The sequence below is a fragment of the Schistosoma haematobium genome, chromosome 6, assembly GCF_000699445.3.
Source record: "Schistosoma haematobium chromosome 6, whole genome shotgun sequence".
Taxonomy (NCBI): domain Eukaryota; kingdom Metazoa; phylum Platyhelminthes; class Trematoda; order Strigeidida; family Schistosomatidae; genus Schistosoma; species Schistosoma haematobium.
In genome coordinates, this window is record NC_067201.1 from 17,245,106 (window position 1) to 17,261,670 (window position 16,565).

The window sequence follows — 16,565 nt, forward strand, 5'->3', positions numbered from 1 at the left end:
GTTGTTGTCCAACTTCCGTCTTACGTGTTTCACTGATCCCAAGCACATCTAGGTTGTATCTCCTCATTCCTGCAGTAATTAAGAAGACTTTCTCAGTCTCCCACATTGTACGACCACTCCACGTACCTAAATAAATGGTTGCTCTGGTTGTCAGAAGGAGCATCAGCCTCGTGGCTTCCGAAGGAACTCAGCTTTCACCATGAGGCGTCATAACTCTTCTAAATGAAGACCTCCTGAGTTCCAGGACAGAGTTTAAGTTGTTTGAATAATTTTTTCTGGTTAGCGTTTCTTAGCGAGTTAGTTTTCTACGGGATTGAGTCACTAACCCCATGTCTAACCCTCCTCTTTTGTCCGGGCTTGGGACCGACAGTGGCTCCAGAGGGGCTCAAGTCGGGGTTAGTAGTATTAGTAGTAACTGATTATACAGTTAGATATTCTCATCAATTAAAATGCAAAATATTTTCAGTTAGAAAATACTGCTCTTTCCATTTATATATCATTTGTATTGAATAATTATTATGAGATCTTTTTTAATAATCCGATGCAATTTAAATGAGATTAACTGAACTTTGTTATAATTACAGTGACGTGCCAACAGGTTGTTAGTTAATTTTCCTGCACGAAATGAAATTATAGGCGTGGTTATCTGTGTACTTAAAGGAAAATTTAATTGTAGTGTTTGACAAAAGGTAATAAATTTGTTAGAGTAACTGATTTCACTGATAATTTTAAGATTTTTGTTTACTTAGTGTTGATCAAATACATTTGTATTGAAACTTGTATAATCTTAGAGCATGTTGAAAACTAACTTCAGTTTGCACAATGTCTAGATACCTCATATCCTAATGTTAACCATGTAATTATACATACGTCAAAATCGTAATAGACAACACTGGATATGAAGATATCATTAGACGACATGGACTGGGAGAGAGTAAGTCGGGAGTGATTCGCAAACCCATGTGCATTTTACAAATTGGCGGCATAATATTCCCACATAAATGCATACACAAAGCTACATGAATCTCACCGGATCACATTACGGAGAACCAGATCGACCATATTTGCATCAACAAAAAATCCAGAAGGACAATGAAAAACGTGAGAATCACTACCTGGATGTAGTCAAGGTGAAACTGAAGCTAAAGAAACACTAGACAACTGGGAGACAATACTATAAAGGTTCAGTGAAAACTTATTTCGATAAACTGGCAAACACAACCAATTCAGGATAACTCTCAATAACAGGTTCCAAGAGTTGCAGAATCCACTGAAAGAAGAAACTACTATAAATGACAACTGGAAATGGGTCGATGAAGCACTAACTACAACGTGTCAGGAGCTGATGTGCAGCAAGAAGCATCTTCATAAGGAACGGATCTCTATGGAAACCCTGGATAAGCTTCGAGAAAGGATGAACAAGGAGACAACAACTAACAACAGCAGAAAAAGTCCAAGCACAAGCTGAATATCCGGAGGCAAATAAGCAAGTGAAGCGGAGCATTAGAGCTGATAAACAGATATACATGAAAGAGCTAACAACGACGACAGAAAAAGCTGCAAGACAAGGAAATATGAAACAGCTATATGACACGACGAAGAGACCGACTGGGAAATATGGTAAAACAGAGAAACCGGTCAAGGACAAGGCAAGCCAATCACCGATATTCAAGAATAGAGGAACAGATAGATAGAATACTTCGAAGAACTCTTGGATAGGCCAGTTCCTTTGAATCTACCGGATATCAAAGCTGCATACACAGACCTCCAACATAGATTGGATATATACGGATGGCCATCAAACAAATCAGGAGTGGGAAAGCAGCACACCTGACAACATACCAGCTGAAGCGCTGAAATCAGACATAGAAGTGACTGTAAGTATGCTCCTTATTCTATTCAGGAAGATGTGGGAGGAAGAACAAGTGCTAACAGACTGGAAAGAAGGACACCTCATCAAGATACTAAAGAAAGGAAGTCTGAGCAAATGTGAGTACTACAGCGGAATCACGCTACTGTCAGTACCAGGAAAGGGTTTCAACAGAGTGCTGCTGAACCGGACAAAAGACTCAATGGACGTCTAACTTCGAGATAAACAGGCTGTATTTAGTAAGGATAGGTCGTGCATAGACCAAATAAGAGCAGTACGGATCATCGTTGATCAATCAATTGAATGGAACTCGTCACTATACATCAACTTCCTTGATTTTGAGAAAACATTTGACAGTGTGGATAGGAGAACTTTACGGAACCGTCTTTGATATTATGGTGTACCTGAGAAGGTCATCGACATCATCCGGAATTCATATGGCGAACTAAACTACGGCGTGGTACATAGGGGAAAGCTGACAGGCGCATTCCAATTAAGGACTGGAGTTAAACAAGGTTGCTTACTCTCCCTCTTTCTCTTGATGTGAAAGCTCTGGAAGTTGTAGAATCCTTCACGTACCTGGTTAGCATCATCGGTGAACAAGGAGGAACTGATGCAGACATAAAGGCAAGGATTGGCAACACAATAAAAACATTCCTACAGTTCAAGAATATATGGAACTCAAAATAATTGTTAACCAACATCAAAGCCAGAATCTTCAGTACGAACGTCAAGACAGTTCTACTGTACGTGGCTGAAACTTGGAGGACTACCTTCATTTTAATATATATATATATATATATATATATATATATAATGTCAAACTCATGCTGAAGCCCCTCTGGAGCTATTGTCGGTCCTAATTCCAGATAAAGGAGGAGGAGTGGGCGTGAGGTTAGCTACCTCATCCCGCAGAAAACTAACTCACTAAAAAACGCTAACCAGAAATAAGTATCGTCTAGATAATCAAAACACTACCTCCTTTCTAAATTGATATATTTTGCAAACAGTTAACTTATCTTTATATTGAACAGGTAAACTGAAATTTGATCACAATAATTTTTATTATCACTATCCTATTATAATGAGCTATTTATTTTCAATGTTTCTTTAAATTAACTCTTCAATTATACTTAGTATTTTGATTCAAGTGGCCTAAATGAATAATTAGATAATATTCACTTTATATTTGACTAACATGTTGTTTAGCAAGTGCACACATTGTTCTATCGTCTACCATTGATCAATTTGAAATGAAGAAAGTCGTTCTTGGTTTAATTATTGGTTATATGGTTACCTCATGTAAATAGTTATTTGTAATAGGATGTTCATTACTATATTTATTTATTTGTTTATTTTGAGTTTTATTTTTTAAACGCCCAATATACATCGAACTCATTTAACAATTTGTTGTTCATTGTTTAGATTGATAATAATTTTAATTCATAAATTTAGTTATTAATTAGTTAGAAATATAAACACTAATAGATAAAGGCTATAATTTGGTATAAGTGAAGTGTTTGTATATATGTGTATCTATTTATGTTCACTTGTATATACATCTAACAGTTTTGTCTATATGCTTTAAAATACCATAGTGATAATAAAAAGAAAAAAAAATTTGAAAAAGACACCGGGAAATATAGAACAATAACACGCACATATACACACACAAAAAAAGTAATTTTAGTATCCTATCACCCTATCACCCTATTGAAGTGCTTTCGAGTATTCTGTAATTTTCAATCTTTTGAGTCAGATATATATATATATATATTAATCGGTTGATGAGATAATCTGTCATTCACTTTGGGATATTTTTATAAATTGTACTTGATTGTAATTGACAAGTCAGTAGGAAATGTGAAATATGAATGATGATTTATTATGATTGTTTATACATTTCGAGCAAATTATAATCTTTTATCAAATTGTAAGTTGATTATCATGTTGTTAATTTGTTTATTTCATTGTTGTTAACTAGAGTATAGAAGTAGATAAGAATTATTATTATCATCAATATTGTCATTTTATTCAGTCGACAGTATTCTTGATTATTTCAACGAAGATCTTTTATTTATTAAAATAAAATTGTTTTATACACTTTTAATAGTTGAGATTATGAGTTAATTGAAGCTAGACTACCATGGAAAACCTGGAAGCTCTAGATAGCCGATTCGTCCTGTTGTAAGACTCCTCAGCAGTGCGCATCCAGGATCCCGCCGCCTCGCGAGATTTTATATACGTTTAGATTAGAATGTTAATTTTTTTTTCAAGTTACAACACAAATACTACTGATGAATAATTCATTATAAGGAAATTGATATGTGATCTAATAGTGTTATATTTACGTCTAATTAATTTACCAATCCCAAAAAAATAATGATGATAGAAATTCCATAAGGATTACAATCACAATTTGTGAAGTACACTAAAACATTATTTTCAATAATCTGTAAAACTAATGTTTAAAGTACATAGCAAATTTATCAGTTGACCTAGACCAAATAAAGACAAGATTGAAGAAGAAACAAAAAGCAATTCAGTAAAGAAAATTTGCTTCTCTACAATCTTACTTACATTTAAGCTGTATAGTCATAGTTGAATAAGTGAATTCATCAAAAAGAAAATTTTCACTGCTGAATTGCCTTCTTTCTTTCTTCCTTTCTTCAATGACATAATAGGTCTCCTTCGCTATTTCAGATGGGATTATTAATTTTAGTGTAATAAACTAGTCAGTTAATGTTAATGTGTAGATTATAATTGGTAAAATCAGATGTATTTCTTCTCATTAATCATATGTAAACAGCTGTTTGTGGAACATTGTGAACGGATACCATCCAATGTTTCAGTTTTACTAAACGTCTAATGTTTTTCAAATGATTAATTTGCCACTGTTCACAGTTAAACTTCAACACTGAACCTGTTACAAGCTTACTAAAAATAATATAAGTAACTATGTCAATTTATCAGAAATTAGCTTTACAATTATCAAAAAATGATAAAGTATAACTTATGTAATTTTTATCCGTACAAGATGATCCTAATTTAGTACTAGATTCAACAAAGATTATAAAGTATGAAATTTACAGTGACGTCATTGAATCTTAAGCAATTTATAAACTACATTCAACTGAAGGAAAATGTTACAACCATCAGTTGTGAAAAAAATAATAATCAACTAGAAGGTGGTAACGATTCCCTGGCAAACTATCCTTAGATTACTGTCGATAAATCCTTATCAGTAATTCTAGTAAGATTTCAATTAAACAGGATAAAAAACAGTCTCAGAAGGGGTTTTGTGGATATTATAGTAATTTTAATAGTTGGGATCGTGAGTCAATTAAAGCTAGGCCACTATGGAAAACCTGATAGCATTGGACGGCCGTTTCGTTCTATTCTGGGACTCCTCAGCAGTGCTCATGCACGATAACGCCAGTGGGATTCAAACCCACGGCCGAACGCTTAACCTACTGAACCACTGAGCCGGAATCCGATGGTGTTAATGTCTAACCTCAACCAATCCAGTAGGTATTTACTAAACTTAAGATTGATATTGAGACTCATTAACATAAGAGTATTTATTATGAGAGCAGAAAGTTTTAGATTTAATTTGAGGTGAAGTTTTACGTATTCATCGCTAAGAACTTTTAAACTTTATGAAACAGATAATCATTTCTTTGTTGTTCGAAATCACAGTATGTTAATGATAAATTGTGTATTTAACTATGTAATGAGTTCATAAATTGAGGCTATTTCATTTGATTCATTCCGTTCTTTTTTTTCTTTTCCCCATAAAGATATTTTACAAGGTAGTTTACTCTATACTGTTTTGTCAATTCAGTATGTTAAAATATTAAGATTGATCAATTATGCTGTTCTTAATCACTCTTAATAAATTTCGTTGGAAACATGTATACTCGATGATTTTCGTTCTTGAAAATATATTGCTTATTATTCAACAAAGTATGAGTCAAAATTGTAATCAAAGAATATATGGACTATTCAATGGAAGTATTATTAGTAATACTACTAATATGACAGGTACAAATGTTGCACAATTATGTTGGTTGTCTAATGAAAATTTCACTTACCTACAATCATTGAATGACTGTTTGGGTATGTAATTTTCCCTTTTTTTTCGAGAATTTTTTTATTATAAAATGGAAATATTGTTCCATATATTTTTACGTTTAAGAAAATATGCAGCTTAGATATATGCTATTGAGGTCTGAAAACTAGATAGTTTCATTGTTGATCTTTCATTATTGTTCTTCATATAGTAAATAAGCAATAAAGCTATTGCCTTGAATGCTAAAGAAGGTTATGCAATTATATCATTTAGCTTAGAGAATTCAACAGGATGTAAAACGTTTTTTTATAAACGTTACAATTCATTGTATTCAAAATATAATAAAGTTGATTAATATGAATCTCGCGGGGGTCAGGATCGTGGATGCGCCAAAATAAGGCATGTATTAATGTATTTGACAATGTTATGTGTGATCTAGTCATCTAGATCAACTCCAGAAAACCAAACTTATGTATCCAGAAAAGGTATATTAAGCCTCTAATTTTACCTTGGCCCACGACTAGATCGCCAGATACCTAAACGAAATATTGTAAACCTCTTACCCCCCTTTTTTATTACCTCTATCTCAATCTTCACATCCATAATTTCCAATTCGTTTATCGTACTTACATTGTTAACATCCCGCTTACTACATGTTATATTCACACAACAATATTATTATTATCATTATCTCAACTGACAAGATAAAATTCTCCTACTATGAATTTTATTTACACAATTTTTTTTGTATTTTCATTTTCGCTATAATACTATTACACTTATTGTGACTGGGCACTTTACTATAAATCATCCTGACCTTTGTTGAATAACCTTTCTAATTTGCAAATAACACATTTCTGAAGTATATACGTCGTAACAGATGCAAACGTGCACCATTTTTAACACATAACATTGTCAAATTCACTAATACATGCTTTATTTTAGGCCTTTGTAAAATATCATAATTATGGACCTAAAACTGTAGAGCCTGATGATAAATTTATTGAAAGCGATTGTTCACTCAAATATTCTTCATTTATTTATCTATTTATTTGAGGAGGTTTGAAATATGCATATCGTCTGTAATTTAAATAGTGAAGAATTATTAATATGTATCTTGTAACCGGCGAAAAAACACCGGTGATAGAAAGAAGATTGGTATATAGAAATGGAGGGGAATTTTTAAAATTCAATGGTTTATAATAATCTAAAATTCACTTATCATATTTAACGTGTAAACTATGAAAAAATATCTTTATCAACTATGATGTATGATATAAATAAACTAGATTTTCTGACGTTTCATGACTCAGTGTAGGCTACTTCTTCATAAATAAATAACCAAATCAAAATTAATCCAAGTTTAAATAGTACAAAGGAACAACGCTAGAATATTGTGTGCGATCAATCAAAATACAGGTCTGAACAAGTCAATCTCATGTCATTTCGGTCAAGATGAGTTATAAGCGAAATGTATGCAAACGTGTGTGTGTGCAAGGTTAGGGATGAAAAATGTGAACTCTGTGGTGAGAAAGGATAGAGTTTAATTTCTATGCAAGATAATAGTGTGAAGTGTAAATAATATCAAACATCATAGCTGGGATAGATAGTCCAAGTAGGACGTATGGTGAAGCCTTCTTTTCTATCTAGAGCAGTAGGGTTATGCATTATATAGAAAGCTTCAGCTGTTCTCCTTTCTTTGAAGTTGGAAAAAACCTTTTTGTAATATTTTGATGTTTTTGAAATCGATTTGGTGGTTGTTGAAAGTGGAGTATGATAGTTTACAAAGTGTAACGATACAGTGAATTATATGTTTTATGTGTATTACGAAATTTTGGGCGAGATTTTAGTGAGTCGAAATGAAAAAGCACCTTTCCTAAATAAGTAACCCATAATAGAATGGTTTATTTATTATTATATATCGCTGTTTAGTTACGAATTATGGTTTTTTTCTAACGGTCGTTCAGAGTTGTATATCAATAGTATCTTCTGATAGACTGACATTTAGAAGTATATTAACAAATTAAAAATGGTTATATTGAATGATATTTTATTAAGTAAACTGGAAAAAAGAATATGAGGAAAGAAAAGTGTATTATACATACGTCTTTTGATAATTTTCTGTTGACATGATATATCAATATCTGAGCCAGCTCGAAGAACAAAACTCCATCAGAATCATCCACCTGCGCTATATCAATATTCAGTAGGAATATATACATTTACTTTAATGGGGTATTTTTGTTCACATTCAAGGGTTCGATTTTTGTTGAGTGGTATAAAATGGTTTTACGATTATAACATACATGTCATTATAAAATAAATATCAGTGTATCCTGGAAATATCAACCGTTTTAGATAAATTATCAGAAGGTTTCCTAAAATACTATCCATGAACACATTCTACCTGAAGCTCTCAAAAACGCTAGGCTAGACGGTTTATAAATGCTATTCATTTAAAGGGTAGATTCCATCATAGACTTTGGTTAGACAAGTATTGGGAATCAGATAATGCGAGATTGCTTTATTGTCTTAGTATCCATTTCCTCTACAGTTAGTGCAAAAGATCGTGTTAAGGATTTTACTCGACCTTAACTTATCAAAATGAGTGGGCTGCCTATAGATCACCGTATCATCAATTGTTAATCTAGTATCCACTGGTTTTAATTGGTTATCTCACTGATGTTATTCGAAAATGTAAGTAATCTTTAGATTACAAAATAAGAAAGTCAACATGTGTCAGTATGAGGTTGTGGAGATTGGTGAATTTCATTAAACCATGAAACATTTACACGTGGAAGCAAGGGTCCTGGTATCGATTCCTGTTTGAAATTTAGAATATACGGAATATTATATTTTGACTTAGTCTCATCCAAGTTGCGATCAATGTTCACTGTTAAGGATACGCAAACCACTTTTCATTGGCCGTATATTTAGATTTTATTTGAAATGAAAATAATAGATAATTTGATGTTCATTCATCAAAGACCAAGGGATTTGCGTAAGCCCCTGAAAATAATCACTTCCTCCCCATGATGGGTCATGTGTACTCACTACTATGTGATCCGAAACTAGGAGGGAACAACTGTTCATTGCTCCAGCGTATCCAGCGATAACTCCACCAATATCATGTGTTCATGACGAACATCATTTATATATTACGTATTATAGTAGTGATGTAAAAATCAAAAGACGAATGTTGAGAATATGTAAACACACAAAGTGGAAGAAATTAGAAAATGGTTTGGATGTTTTTGAAGAAGAGGGTCTAAAGTAAGTTCAGCTGAAAACTCACTCCTATACTGATGGTTAAGTTGATGAGAGTAGTTGCACACAATGTTTTTAGATACAAAAGTTAGGTTTGCAAACATGAATCCCGATAGCTTCAGCAATATGCAACAGACAAACTCGTAAACCATAAGGTAAATTTATTGGAATATGATAAATAACCTTAAAAGCTTTATTCAAATCGAATTGATGACCTGTGTTGACAAAGTAAACAAGAATATAACTCTTAATCACTCTTACTTATCCTTTGCTCAATCAAGATGGATGGTGTTCTACTGTGTGATGACAAACTTACCGAATTATACACCCTATTTGTCTGGCTCCACAAGAGCCGTCTAAATGCTAAATCCATATTAAATTAATCTACGAATACTAATTTTAGAAAAAAACTTAAAAATTTGTCAAAATGTTTCTCATCTGTCTAGAAAAAAAAATCGTGTTTCACAGTTTAAAATGAGACATGATGAGAAAAACTTTTTTCAAATTTTGTTTTTTTTCATTGTTAAATAGGATAGTTACTGAAAATTCAGTCTGGTCATATGAAAAGTTTAACAGATAATGAGAATAGGGGAATAAGTGTGGGGTGGGGTAATATCTAATTTGTTAATTAGTGTGTAATTCAAACATGTATGAAATATACAGTAAACAGATATGCATAGATAAACAAAACAGTCTACTAAGCACATTATTATCAGTCCATTATAATATTTAGTTTATAGTTTGTTAGTTTTTTTTATTTTTTAAGGTTCATGTTTCAGGTACTTCATATATTTCTTTTTTTTGCTGACGAGTCAGTAAAAGTTTTTATACTCCTCATACTAACTAAAACTATTCTGTACAAAAATATAACTAACAGATAGAAACAAAAGAGGTGGTGGTGATGGTGATGGTGATGGGGGTCTGTAGAATAATTTAAGTAATGAACAATTCACTAACTACAAATACACTAATATTATAGTGAATAAAAATTATATTAAATAAAGTTTATTAAATAATAACACTATTTGCAGTAATCAGTTGGTTGTTAGACAGTTTTCATTGTTTCTGTAATTCTTCATAAAATCAGGCTTATTCAAACAGTACAGAAATGCAAACAAAGTTTATGGGATAAAAATAATTCATTCTCTATTATAATAACTAATTTGTAGGTAAATGGCGGTTCGTAGTCTAAAAGACACATTTCAGTTATTCAATGAAACGGATCATTTAAATAATGTCAGATAAATTTGTGGTATCTTTTGATGTTTACTCATTATTTACAAATATATTGTCAGGGGGAAATTACAAATTATAATTTTCTAACATCTTCCTTTGTTCAAAAATGAGTTGAGGAAATCATCATTACTTTGCAAAAAAGTGGTTTATTTCCAGCTTAGCAATTAATTATGCAAACAAACCGATGGAGTGACCATGGTATCATGACTAGGATCTATATTGCCTAATAACTTGATGGCTAACCCAGAATAGACAAAACTGAAGCACAACATACTACTCCAGATACGTTGATGTGTTCATTATTTCTGGTGATATAGACTGTGTTTCACGTTTGTCTAACCACTTCAAAAACTTTCCTCCAAACATAATCTTTACAATAAAATGTGAAAAAGATAACTAATCAATTATTTAGATCTTAATGTAAGGCGTAGAAACGATAGAACTATTGCAAAAAGTAAATGTATGAAAGAAACACTTATGAGAGAGAATTCAAACTATAACGACCGTTCCCCTACTAGTTTCAAAGATATTTAGTCAAAACAGTCCTCAATAGACATAGGATGTTATGCTCAAACGATGAGATAAACGAAGAAGCAAAAAGCCTAATGAAAAATAATTACCATGGAAAATTTATCAAGAAATGTGAAAAAGAACATCTTGAACATGATGAAGAACGGACTGTTTATACGAATATTTGTCAATATTTGAACGAATAGCTTGACAAAAAAAAATGGATACTGAGTATGGAGAAGGCCTTATTTATGGAGATTATATTCGAACTAATCTCAGCTGTGTACAATAAGCCTATCCTCATCCGTCTTCTTTTCAAAGGGGATTGGATTTCAGGTAAAATAGATAGAAGAATCAAGACACCACTGAGAAGAAGCTTCTCTGCTGTCCAAACCATACAGCACTGTGTTCATAATATCATTCAGAGGTAGGTCAATACACTTCCAACACTACTTTCAATCGCATCTGCAAAGTTACATGTACCTTCAGTAGTATAAATATAGTAGAGATACAGAGAAGGATTTCTATTATGTTTTCTGAACAAGTTCTTAGGAAGTAGTAACTGAAATCGAGTAAAGTTTTGTAAGTGCAGTTGCCAAACATCTTTTCGACAGTGGACATAAAGTAGACGTAAGTAGTGAATTCAAGTTATTAACAGTCAACTACTTTTATTCCATTTTTTCAGTGGCAATCTCTATCAAACGTTTCTGACCTGACTTTTATATACAGAAGGAAAGTGTGATTAGCCTGTCTCTGCCACGGTGAAAGATTGTTAGTCAAATAAACCTTCTTGAACCCTCCTTTTTTCATCTAATATTTTAAGTATTAATTGTTTGAGGATATATGAACAATGAATAAATATGATGATACAATAGAAAGATTATAATATTAGACAGTATAGTGAAAACGATAGCAATAAGTGATTGTGCGTGAGCAAATAAAAAGGCGTGTAAAACTAACAAACTCATAATAGATTACAATGTGAATAAAGTGTGATAATTAAAACGCTTTTCTCATAATGATTAAAAGTATTAGAGGGGTTAAATGAGATGAAGTGACATTCATGAATAAAATTCTGGAGATAGGAGCAATAACTAGAGAGGGAGAGATACTTTAAAATGTGAAACCAATGGAAAAATATTTATTTCAGCACACAGACATTGGTACAAGGAGGCACCGAATATTTATAAGCGCTATGCAAATCATTCGATTTGTAAGGGCTGGAATACTGCCTGAACAAAGTGGTTGATTGTCTTAGGTGGCCACACACGGAGCCTTTGACTTAGAGTTCTAATCCACAAGGTAGTACAACAACGTTAGGAGATGCAGCCCCATGGAATACAGTGACCAACAATAGGCTCATACACCATTTATTCCTTCAGGAACTCGGAGGCCATGTTCACTATTGTTTTGGAATCAGTTTTTTCCAACTCATCTAGGTTGATCTTCTACAACCGCCAACCTTGTTAAAGCACCAGACATTCCCTCTTCGTCCTCTAAACTTCATAAACAAACTCCCGCTGCGAGAAGGCAGTGAGTATGACTTTCCTGTCAGTGGCTGTATACGCGTGGCTACATGAGAGCATTTCGACCGTACCAGGGTATTATTATTATTATAAAAATAATAATTTAAAGGTACGGTGAAGGCAACGTTAAGAAATACTTTCTTATACACATAGTTTAGGTTTCATTTCAAAGATGACAATAGCTTCTACTGGTAGATTTGGACGAATTCTTTGAACAGTCTTAAAATTAGTCATAGATAAGTTTAGTGATCGGAATAGATTAATTATTCAAGAATAGAACTCTTAACCGCTTACATCTCAATTTTGCTGAACCACACTAGATATGTCTTCGTATTTAGGTTGCAACCAATGTTTTCATTCAACTTCGATACAAGAGTCTAATATTGATCCTTTACATGATCTAATTGAGGTTCATACAATTATTTCGTTTTGTTCTTTGTTATACTGAATGGTTATGCAATCAAATGTTCATTACATTGCCTTTACATAAACCTTTTTATCTGGATTATTATTAGTAGTAACTACAACACTTATCCCTTTTTGAATTACCACTTTCCAACATTTAAATAAACATCAATCCTAATTATGTTTATTTACACATTTTGTTTTCTATTCTTCTGATTATTAAGATTTAAGTTACGTTTTGAACATTTATTTCACAAACTAAGATATATTGGGGCGAGACTATAATTTATCGACGAACCAATCAGATTTAAGATAACAGGTCCTGAATTTTGAAGCGAAACCCACTCATCCATTTGGTTAAATAAACTTTTGGCATTATAGCTGATGCCAGTTCGTGATGAAAACACTATATCTGATTTCTAACCCTTACTACCAACTGTAAATATTAATCCCAATTGCTCACACTGGTTTATAACTCCCATTTAGCCCTAGTATGTAGGTAGACATTCTCAAGGTCTTTTTAGGGTCGCTCAAAAGTTGTCCATAAATTATAGTCTCACCTAAATTAGTTGATAGCATGGAGTTGTGGAAATTGTTTAATTGCATCATAATCACAGAGTGGTCTAAATTAGAAAACTTGAAATCACTGAAATATCGTCTCGTCCTGATATAGGACTATTGAATAATGCGCATCTATAATCCCAATAACTGAGGACTTTAAGTAATTATCATTTTAAGTTGTATGTAACTATTGAGAAGTCATGAAATTGAATGAATTCATTTAATTCTACAAACCTGTTTATTTTTATTCTTTTAAAATTAACTAATAGATCTGATTGTATAAAATAGATAAATGATTTTTACTATCCACATTGCATGATTAAATTAGATTTGAATTATTTCGATAGAATAATTATAATTTATAAGTACTTTTAGAGTAAATAATAATCTGATTATTATTGATTTTTAATAGTTGAATTCACGAGTCGATTAAAGATAAACAACCATGGAAAATCTGAAAGCATAGTTTGACAGCCGTTTTGTCCTAGTATTGGACTCCTCCGTAGTGCGTATCCACGATCCCGCCTCGCGAGATTCGAATCCAAAACCTATCAGTCTCACGCATAAGCGCTTAACCACTAGACCCGTGAGCTGGCATCCAACGGTGTCAGTGTTTAACTTTTTTAAAATTTCTATCAACAAAGTTTTAAGTATTTTATTGCTAATTAAATAAAAGAAAATATTAAAATCCATGAATGATTCATTGAATATTTTCACTTGTTTACTATTTCGTCAAATTATTCATCAGTTAAACTTTATGGTTAATGAGTTAGTGTGGAACATCAACAACTTGTATTTCATAGAATTGAAGTATATGAGATTGATAAAAGTGAATATTAAAACTCATTATGAATATTCATTGTGATCATACTCGTGTAAGATTCCTGATTCTTTAGGGAAAACATTGACTATTGCTTAATCCATTAATTTCAAAATGTTTTTTTTTATTTTGAATAAGTTATTTTTATTGGACGGTTTGTCTTCAGAATTATTCTTTCCCTTCTAGTTATTAAAACCTGCTTAAAATAATGTCAGTTAACTAGGTATGACAGTTGTATTTAAAAAAATAGAATCTTAAGATATTGTTTAGATAATATGTCAATCTATTAGGCTTGAAACCTTAGGAATCTTGAAATTTTGATGTTCTGTTTATTCCGGTTAGATTTTCAATTCAGTCTGTTAACTCAAATTATGAATTAACAAGTCTTCACAATTGATTGATCACTGGGTGGTGATCAATGTCATACTTGTCTAGTCCTTATTAGTGCAGATCGAATGCTATCGATCATGTTGCAATGTGGCCACCAGTTTAGGTGACTCGACACTGCGGGCACTATGTATTGAGATTGATGGTGGTTGGAGGTAGTCAACAGGAAGTCTTTTCGTTATTCTATAAACTAAATGGTACCATGGTCATATTAAAAATAATTATCCATTCACCAAATAAAACTGAAAAAAGCTATCAATTTCATTTTATTGGTTTTGACTGATATTTGATCAGTGTTGGTTAGAGTTGGGATTTTCGAAGCAAATGGTGCTGGGTTCGAGCTTCGGAGTGAACATAAACTACAGGATGTAGGTACATCTAGCTCACAAGTCACAGATGAGATGAATCACATGGTCTGAATTCTACCGCTAGCCTCATTCTTTTAAAATTCATTAGAGTTGTGACGAGTAGATGGGAAACCTATCTGCGACATCAATATCAGTAAGTTTGCAACTAAATACAGGATAAAATATACCCATAGAATAACACTTCTGAAGTCATATCACTTGTACATATTTTTTATCAATAAAAATTAAATTAAAAATGAACGCATCTAGATTGATCACAATCTCCTTTTACTGGTTCGATTGTTAATTATGTTTTTGTTCTTTTTTACTTTATAAGAATGAAGACAATGGTGGATGTGTCGCTTAATTTTGTGGATTATTTGAAGTTAGACATTAACACCGTTGGATGCCGGCTATCTAGTGGTCTACTGGTTAGGCGCTCGCACGCGACACTGATAGGTCGTGTGATCGAATCCCGCGAGGCGGGATCGTGTATGCGCACTACTGGAGTCCCGCAATAGGATGAAACGGTCGTCCAGTGCTCTCAGGTTTTCCGTGGTGATCTAGCTTCAATTGACTCATGATCTCAATCACTGAATTTACTATAGTATCCAAAAACCCTTCTGATATGAAAAATATCTCATTGATCGTTATAAGACACCTTTGAGTTTAGTTGAATAAGTAAATTATATTTGTGTAAATAGATATTCTGAAATAATATTTTAACAATATAATTATATTCTGTATATTTCTATGTACTTTTAATTATTGTAGACTTTAGTGTAGTATGGATAACTGAGCCACCAAATGAATGGCATATTGATGAAATAGTTAGAATTAGATTTTTTGTAACTGCTTCTCCATCATTTTACGGACAAGCTATACAGTTCAATATATTTTCACGTAATCCATTATTAAGGTAAGGATATAATTTTTGCATTATATATTGGTTAATTTAGTGAGAATAAAGGTTACTTTTTGGTATATGTTTTGATTAAAACTTGACGACGAAACTCTGGAAGATGTAGAATCCTTCACATACCTGAGAAGCATCACCGATGAACAAGGAGGTTCAGATACAGACGTAAAAGCGAGGATTGGCAAAGCAACGACAGCATTCCTACAATTGAAGAACATATGGAACTCAAAGCAACTTTTAACCAATATCAAAGTCACAATCTTCAATACCAACTTCAAAGCAGTTCTACTGTACGGAGCTGAAACTTGGAGAAGTACAACAACCATCATCAAGAAGGTACAAGTATTTATAAATGGTTGTCTACGCAAGATACTCAACATCCATTGGTTGGATACCATCAGCAACAGCCTTCTCTGCGAGAGAACAAACAAGCTTCCAGCTGATGAGGAAATTAGGAAAAGACAATGGAAATAGATAGGACATACACTAGGCAAATCGTCAAACTGAATCACGAGACAAGCCCTAACCTGGAATTCTGAAGGGAAGCGGAAAAGAGGAAGGCCAAAGAACACATAACGTCGGGAAATCGAAGCAGATATGAAAAGGATGAATGACAACTGAGCTGGGAAGGACTGCTTATATTTC